At 32.9% G+C, this 9,264-nt stretch overlaps 1 long non-coding RNA gene across 2 annotated transcripts; it reads right to left on the reverse strand.

The window, feature by feature from the left end:
- Positions 1 to 7,336: 7,336 nt before the first annotated feature.
- Positions 7,337 to 8,600, reverse strand: LOC149987935 (uncharacterized). Of its 2 annotated transcripts, none has more exons than XR_016506053.1 (2): positions 8,192 to 8,600; positions 7,337 to 7,737 (listed from the first exon to the last, which is right to left on the reverse strand). It is a non-coding gene; the product is annotated as an uncharacterized LOC149987935 (long non-coding RNA). The 2 variants fall into 2 exon arrangements; XR_016506052.1 differs by having other exon boundaries at positions 7,847 to 8,600.
- Positions 8,601 to 9,264: the final 664 nt, after the last annotated feature.

Below are 9,264 nucleotides of genomic sequence, written 5' to 3' on the forward strand. Positions count from 1 at the left end.
AAGAAGCTTTATAGATGTTATTTTACCTTTGTACTTGTCTACATGTGATTTCTAGGTTGAACACTTAGCTAATAAGTTAGCCATGTATTACACATGTTGATAGCTTGGAGTATAAATTAATCATATGGCACACATATAGGAAACTTGTCTTACAAGTAAAGACACATGTCTCTCAAATTGGATATGTATTAGAAAACTTATAGAATATTACCACATAAATTTTAATTAGATAGTATATTGAAGACAAGAATAAAGCCTTTCTCACTCTTATCAACTCCTTTCTTCTTTCTAGTCTAATTTCAAGAGTCTCTAGATTTTTAGACTTTAGTAATAGCCATTCTAGTTTCTTCTTGAATACACATACTTTCTTATTATCATTTAGTCATCTTTCTTTAATAATTATTATAATTATTTATATATCTTCTTTAAGTTCTTATCCTTGAAACTTATATATTAATAGTAGATATTATATGTATCAATTTTATTTTATTTTTATCTTCATTTTATTATTATTATTATTTGCTCTTAAAGAATCAAAAGCTTCACTACAAAATATTTTGTTTAATTAGATTCTCTTTTTAGATTTAAAAAAAAAAAAAAAAATATCATTCTTTAGATAAGATCTACTAGTAAATAGGTATATATTATTAATTATGAAATTTTACTTAAGATGAAAAAATAATCAAAATACATGTTAATATTTTTCTTTTTTTGTGCTTTAGATTTTAGATTTTTTATTTTTTTGTAGGTGCTTCCCATGAAAAAATAAATCATTTTAAGTCCAAATCATAGAAGAAAATAAGTATGTCAAAAAATATATAATATTAATTTTATTATTTTCATTAATATTATAGTATAAAAAATACTACAAATATTATTGCTATAATTAATATATAATTTAATTCTCATTTCTTTATAAACTTTGTCATATCACAAGCTTTATAATAATTTTTTAATATCTTTGATATATTATTGTATATTTTATAAATATAAATAAAGTGTATTTTTAAATAATAAACTATAATGGATGATCCATATAAATTTTGAATAGATTTAGCAACTAAAAATTAAAAATAAAATATAAAAAGTATTAATATTGTATCTAATTGATATTATTTATGAATACAAAATATTAATAAGTTATTGGAAAGTTTAGAAGAGTTTGGTAGATTATAATACAATAAATACTATACAATTTTTCATAATAATAGTGATAATTATTGCTATAAAGGTAATTTTATACAATAAAATTAATCTCACATGTTTTTTTTGTAAGATAAATCTTTAAAAAAATATGATGAAATTATTTTTTTATAATTTATATGTATTTATATTTTTTATAATAATACTATAGGTTTAGATGTTATATCTATATATATATATATATATATATATATATAAGTTTATCATATTTTTGGTTAATATTTTTTTGCAATACTTTTTATTGTAATGCTTGGACTAACTTCTTAGATACATTATTTTAGATGTAATATATGTATATTTTTATATTAATATTAATTATACATAAATATTAAAAAATATTTATTTAAAGTTTGAAATATTTATTTAATATTTAAATTAAATTCTTTTAATGCTTATAATAATAAAATTAGATTTTTATAGACAAAATCAAGATGTTAACATGAATTTATAAAATTTATATAATATATATCTAAATAAGTTGATTTAAAGAAGTTGGAAAATAAATAAATAATATTTTAAGTTGCATAAATTTTGATATTATTAAACTTAAATATTAAAAAATATTGTTCAATAGTTTAAGCTATTGTAATTTGAGATACTATCAAGAAAAATTAATTTAACAATGATATGTGACCTAACTATTATTTTTTAATTAAATTATAAATAATTTAATTTATATTATATAAAAAATAAATTTTAATTTTTTAAATTTTATTTATTTTAATTTTAAAAAATTTATTTATTTTAATTTTAAAAATTTTGATATTTTTTTTAAATAATTAAAGTTGATTTTATTAATACAAATAGATATTCAATATTTATTTATATAATTACAAAATAGTGCTTTAGGATTTATACCTAGGATGTGAATAATTTAGATTGTATATTTTGGATGGTGTGAAATAGTTATACAATTATATATATATATATATATATATATATATATATATACACAATGACTCAAAAAACTATGTCAATATTGATATATTTTAGAAAGAATGGTGTATTACAAATGAATTGTAGTGAATAATGATGCATGGTTTGTATAACAAATAAAATACTCTTTTACAACTACCAAATAAGCCGAGGTTGAAAAGAATCTATTAAGTAATTATGGAACTATGACGAATCCAATTTGGAATAGTATTGAAATAATTTTTTGTGTAGTGTCTAATTTTTGGATTCTATCAATTATTCATCATTATAGTATTCTATCATCATGACATCTACTATAATAATATTATTACTAATCTAATGACATAATTAATGCTTACTAGCAGCTAAAAAAGCACCATTCTTGATCAAAATTCTTAGCATGGACATCTTCCAAATTACCACATTCTAAGACCTTTTAGAATCTTCTACAAATTTTTAGAACCTTTAAATACTTGTAAAATCTTCTACAATCTTTTAGAAAGTTCCATTGGCTTTTAAAAGTCTCTTTAGATTTCTAGAAGCTTCTTTAGATTTCTAAAAACTTCTTTAGATTTCTAGAAACTTCTATTGAAAGTACCATATATTTTTTTAACCTTCATTATAGTATAAATAAGAGTCTTTGGAACCACTTTTGCTATCAATTTCATTCTTTGTCTTTACTCCTGATATATTTCTTTGTCAGATTCTTTTATCCTTGACAATTCCTTAAACAACTATGAGACCCATTCTATGCTCTCTCCAAGACAACATTATCTCTGCTCTTCTTCATTCTCAAAAATCTTATAGCCAAATTGCTTTTGAACTTGACTACAATGAAGCTATTATCTCTAAGATAGGAAAAAAGATCACTTTTAATAGGAAAAATCTTAAATTATGTAGACCAAAGAAGTTCATCGTAGTAGATGAAAGGGCAATCATTTGCTGAATCAACATTGGGAAGGCTAAAAATGTTGTTGAGATTGATAAAAACCTTAACAATATTATCAATAATCGAATATCAACCCAAACCATTCAAAATGTTCTCAAGAAATGGAATATGAAAGCCATGGTGAAGAAGAAAAAGCCATTGTTATCTATCCACCATCGAAAATAACACTTAGATTTTGCTTTGAAATACAAGAAATGGGTTGTGGAAGATTGGAAGAGGGTTATTTGGTGAGATGAGACAAAAATCAATAGATTTGGATTACATGGCAAAAAGTGGGTATAGAAACAAAAGGGTCAATCTTCTCTTGACAAGAAGATCTAAAAAATAATTAAGCATGGAGGTAGAAATATAATGGTATAGGATTGTATGGGATAGAATGGGATTGAAAAGATGGTAGAGGTTGATGGGAGGATGGATGCTGAGCAATTTGTGGAAATTCTTGAAAAAAACCTATTCCCTAGAATTGAAGAATCTAGTATTTCTAAAGAGGAGGTGATTTTTCAGCAAGTTAACAATCTCAAGCATAATTCAAAACTAGCATGGAAGTGATTTGATCATCATGGGATTAAAGTTATGGACTGGTCTGCTTAGTCTCTTGATCTTAATTCTATTGAATATCTTTGGAAGTACCTCAAACACCAGCTCAATTCGTGGAGGATAAAACTAAATGAAGTTTGAAAATTATGGAAAAGAATAGTTACATAATAGAATAATATTGAAGTAGTTTTGTGCCAAAAGTTAATAGAAAGTATGCCTAGGAGGTTGGAAGTAGTTATCAAGGCAAAAAGAGGTCCTAAAAAATACTAATATATAATTGAATACAACACTCAAAAAAATATTTCAATACTGTTTCAAATTGGATTGGTCATAGCTCTACAATTACCTAATGGATTCTTTTCAACTTGGGCTCATTTAGTAGTTGTAAGAAAATACTTTATTTGCTATAAAAACCACATGTCATTATTCATCTGTAATATACTATTCTTTCTAAAATATGTCAATATTGAAACAATTTTTTGAATCATTGTACATACAATATTATAAAAAGATTTATTATTTTATATATGATGGCTTTTAGAAACTTGTTGGTATAGATTGGAATTATTTGTTCCTACAAAGTGCTACTAAAATACTCTCACATGAGCTTCAGAATTATTTTTTATAATATTTCTATTCTAGGATTAGATTCCCAACACCTTTACTATCTAAAATAGGTTTTAGAAAATATTATGATTCAAGCTGTAATTATTTTAATAGAATATTTTAAGCCATAAAATCACTCACTTGGAATAACTTTTGGAACGAAATTAAAATTTGGTCTTGAGTCCCATCTGTTGCTTTAAAAACATTTGTGGTAAAATTTAATGGAGTCCATAGTATTGCCATTCAAAAAAAACTTTAAAATATTTTCTATTATTTTTTAAGACATTCTAAAAATCCTAATAAAATTAAACTTATAACTCATTTATAACAATAAAAATAAAAACAAAAAAATCCAAAATTTACCACTTGTATAAACTCAATGTAGGAACAAAAACAATTACACTATTTTTGCAATAGGCAGAATTCACCTCCTACTTTGAGCAAACTATCTCAATCCAAATTCATGAATATCTTTTTTGAATATGCAAGCAATAACAAATCAAAACCAAAAGTTAAATAATCAACCACGAAAAATTTCTTACTAAATTCTAAACATACTGAACCCAAACAACAACAGTGAAAATCTTAGTTTTGATGGCCAAATTTGATACTTCGAACACACGAAAATACATGAGAAGTCTAACTTTGTACTTTTCATTCTCGGCATGTTCTCCTCCGTCTTCTCAAACACTCACCACAGTAACAACAGCAACAAAAACAATGCATCTACAAATCTAGAATCCCCACGTTTTTGTGGGACATTGCTTGATCGATTCACGAAGGAAGTGCGAAGAATGTGCACACAACTTGCTTACAATCCACGCAGAAAGCTCGATGCGAATGACTCGGTGTGTATGTTTTTCGGTGATTCCTGCTCCTGCGACGGATGGTTGGCGATGATTCGGTCTCTGACACGGTGTGCGGATCTAGTCGGAGATCGTGCACGTTGCCGTTTAAGACTGCGAGGATCTTCGCAGAAACGGACAGATTGAGTGACGCTGCAGCTGAAAGTCTCAGCTACCGGCACTTGGAGGGACTGGCACCCAGAAACAATGCCGGTGTCCTTCTTGAAGTGAAGCAAGCGATACAGAGCACACGAATCCGGGGAGTCAGTTGATGACATGACCCAACTCTCGACTGGCAAAGCGTTGATCACAGCAGGCGGTGCCACCAGGTCCAAACCGAGGGTGAAGAACGGTTTTCCAGTGTCGCACTGAACCTGGTCTGCTACTTCCCATCACCAGCCATGAGTTTCAGGTCCACGTTCAGGCGCATGTTTCTAGTGTGTGTTGCATTGTCGTTCACTCGAGTTCTGACCATTTGCTTTTTTTCGCGCACGAGCAGTGAGTGATAGATGAAGCTCAAAAAGTGTGCACTGATGAGAATCGGAGCACATGATTTGCGCTGATGACTTCGTCATTTTGCAGCGATTCGTGCTGTTCGTTGTGCAGAGCATGGTTTTCCCTTCTGGGTTATTTGAGCTGTGAGCTGAACTACCGAAAGCTCAAGTTGTGATGATTGGATTTGTAGAGGATATCAGTGGTCTTCACAGAAGCATTGAGGCAGCTGGAAAAAGTTTAACTCCCTCACTTTATGATTGGTACATTTTATTTTTGGTTTGGTTCACTTGACGAATGATTTCCTTTTATTGAAATGATGAGGACGTAGAAAAGCTCCGCCTGAACGAGGAACCCCCTTCATGATTCTCTCCGGCCATGTTGAGCTCCTCGTGTTCCAGCAACTCTAACACCAGTAATGTAGACGCAACGTGAATCCGAATGAACCAAAATTTTATAGACGTTCCAGCTGGTTTTGCAGTGGTGAAGTAAACTAAAGCCTCGTGTATGTTGAAGTTGGTGGTAACGAAGTTCACGACGACACGACCATCTGGGAACAGATGCTGGACACCTTGCGGTGAAATGCTACTAGGAGAACGAAATAATCAGATGAGCCGCTACGTTACGGAGCTCAGTTATTTGGGGAGCAATCACGAGACAGAAGTGCGTATTGTAAAAACCAGTTCCACCGAACTTTGGAAGAAGAAGAAATCGCTACCTACATCGAGATAAAGATGACCTCACCTGCAGTACTGTTTTATCTGCATCCAATCAACGTCGAATGCATTTTTCCAATGTCAGCCACAGCGGTCCCCAACAGTTGGAGGAGAGGAATCATCGTCCAAGAATATATTGGGTATTCGCGTGGCTTATCACAGGGAAACCTGATCCGACATCATTCCGACTCAATGCTATGCAAAGGAGAACAGCTCACATGGAAATTGTACATCTGCATTGTTTCAAAAACTTGTAGTGAAAAGAGCACACAAAGCCAGGGTTGTGTGCGGAATGAGCAACTGGTACAGTGTTTTCATCCTTGCTTTGGCATTGTGGAGTCCTAAATCCCCCCCTTCTTGCAACCCATCTCCACTTTGGGGTGCAACATAATAATCGAATACGGTGTTGTGATGATCGGTCATAATGCTGTGCACAGATCACACACGTTTTAATTACGGTCCGCCAGACTAGATCTCGAATCGCAACGAGATCCAACCCTGCGACCACCTGCTCAGAGAAGACGTGAACTGCAGTACACCTGCTGGCCACAATCTTCTTCCGCACGACCGTAGATCCTACTCAAGTATTCGAGGGGCTTCGTTGGACACCATGGACAAAGCTAGGTACATGAGTTAAATTCGCAAGGACATTCAGTTTTCCCTGATTACATTATTCGTGAACATTAGATATCTTAAAACTTCAATTCTTGAATGTGGAAGTCCTTTAGAATGTGTAAATATAAATATACATACAAATATACACACACACACACATATATAGATATATATATATATATATATATATACATATATGTGTGTGTGTGTGTGTGTGTGGGTGTGTGTGTGTCTGTATTTACTATTTATTTATCTCCCTCTCGAGGAATTATAGATTGAAGAAAGCAAAGGTCACAGTTGGAACCAGCTTCCTCTGCCAGACACAAACGAAGCTGAAGATGGTATTTGGATTGGGGAGCATTGAATCTTTGAGAAATGGGGCAGGGAAGATTCATTGAAAAGGCATATGCAATTCGGCTGCCAAAGCATCACTATCACTTAGCCTACTTGTGGGAACATTATTGCTGTGCGAAGAAGATGATTACGTGGTCAGTTCGTTACATCACGAACAATGGAATCCTTCGTGCCGAGTTATTGTTAGACATAACTACAATTAAAAATCTACTGATTCATTTTTCAATATTCAATGAATAGTAGAAGTTGCATGCACACTTAAGGCACACGACACAAGACTAACTCTCATCATTCAATGCTGTCAGTTTAAAATGTCTGATGATATCCCCTTCAGAAGCGAAGAGTTTACAGTGGTCACCAAAATACGCCCAATTGTTGAGTATCTTCAAATTTGACAATTGTGCAATAGCATCAGTGGTGCGAAAACTGCCATCAGAGTCTATCTTTTCTAATCAGCAAAGCCAAGAAAAAACTTCCACTTCGACAACCGTCCTTCGTGGAGGACCTGCCACATAAAACATATGCTTGGGAGTAAAAACCCACCAGGTTCACACAAAGTTCAAGTCAGAACATAACTAGCCAAGTCTCTAGGCACTCCGACCAGGTCCACTCACATTGGCAACCAATATGAATGAGCTCCGCAGCAAAGACAACGGCCCTCGCGGAGACAATGAAAACACTGCCGCACAGTCACAGCTCTGAAGCATATCAAGATTTTTGGGGATTATTCTAAACTTGCATTTGATAAGAAAATAGTGACCAAACTCTGCAAAAGAGAAAGTCATCTATGAGATTACTATCTAAACCTCATTCCAAGGCAGAAGATGGCGAAGCAGTTTGAAACAAGAGCAAAAGAAAGGTCAGTTTCAGGGGGCAAACCACACAACACAGCATAAGCGAACACTCGCCACGGCATTCAAGCTACACAAGTACCAGCAACGCCAACCTCGAACCTATACCTCGAATCCACAAACAACACATTAAAGCATTCCCTGAACTTGGACTGGTTTGGAACAGGACTGAAGCTGGAAGGACAGCCGCTTGAGCATCGCCACTGCAGCACCCGGCGTTGCTCCCGAGGGGAACAAAAACCAAAACCAAGGGTGGATGCGGGCAGCATGCCAGTCCTTCAAATGCGGCGTTGAGCAGCAGTATTTTGCAGGGCGAAGCTCAGAAGTGGCAGGACTCGAGAGAGCTGGACACAACCCAACGTAAAGGAGTTTAGCGTTGCCGCTGCGCCTCATGATTTTGAGTTATTTGCTTGAGACTCTGGAGGGGCTCGCACGGAGTCGCAGGGTTTTTGCAGTGCCTCGGCGGGCATGATCTCGTGTGTTGCTGTTCCTGTGACTACTGTTCCTGCAACTATCTCTTGCATTGCATTCATAATCAATGGCTGGTCACTCAATCTTATGACAAATATCTTCACTGTTGACTTGTAAGATCCGTTGCAGGCCCTCATTTGCGCTGTTTAATCACTGTTTCAGGTTATCCTCTGTTTCTCTGTTTATGAAGGAATCTGGTCTCTAATTTTCTTTGTTTGCACTGGAAAGGAAACCAGTGGAAATGTGTGAATGTTTGTCTTTCTGAAGAACTTGTCTCTGTTTTGTTATGGAGTGGGGGTTTCCTTTCTCGGGCTCTTGTGACTGCTGGGATTGGTATTGGGCTGTTCTCTCAGTTTGTTGCATGCACATCTAATAATGTTGATCAAATTTTGTTTCGACATTGCCTTCAATAATTCAATAAATGTGTGTGTGTGTGTGTGTGTCAAAACATATATATATATATATATATATATATACTTTGTATGCAACGTTAGCCCCCATTGACCCCAGTGAATATGCGTGTATATATATATATATATATACACACACACACATTGAAGTTTTTATTTCAAAATGTTTCCCATTTTACTTGAAGTGGAATTAGTTGAGCTACTATACACATATTTTTTCATTATTTGTTTAATCATTTTCCAAAAACTTTGTTTCTAGTCAAGTGAATCAATCAGTGTTTGTATTAATTATTTTTTACT

This window comes from Physcomitrium patens, chromosome 13 (genome assembly GCF_059467195.1).
Source record: "Physcomitrium patens ecotype Gransden chromosome 13, ASM5946719v1, whole genome shotgun sequence".
Classification (NCBI taxonomy): Eukaryota; Viridiplantae; Streptophyta; class Bryopsida; order Funariales; family Funariaceae; genus Physcomitrium; species Physcomitrium patens.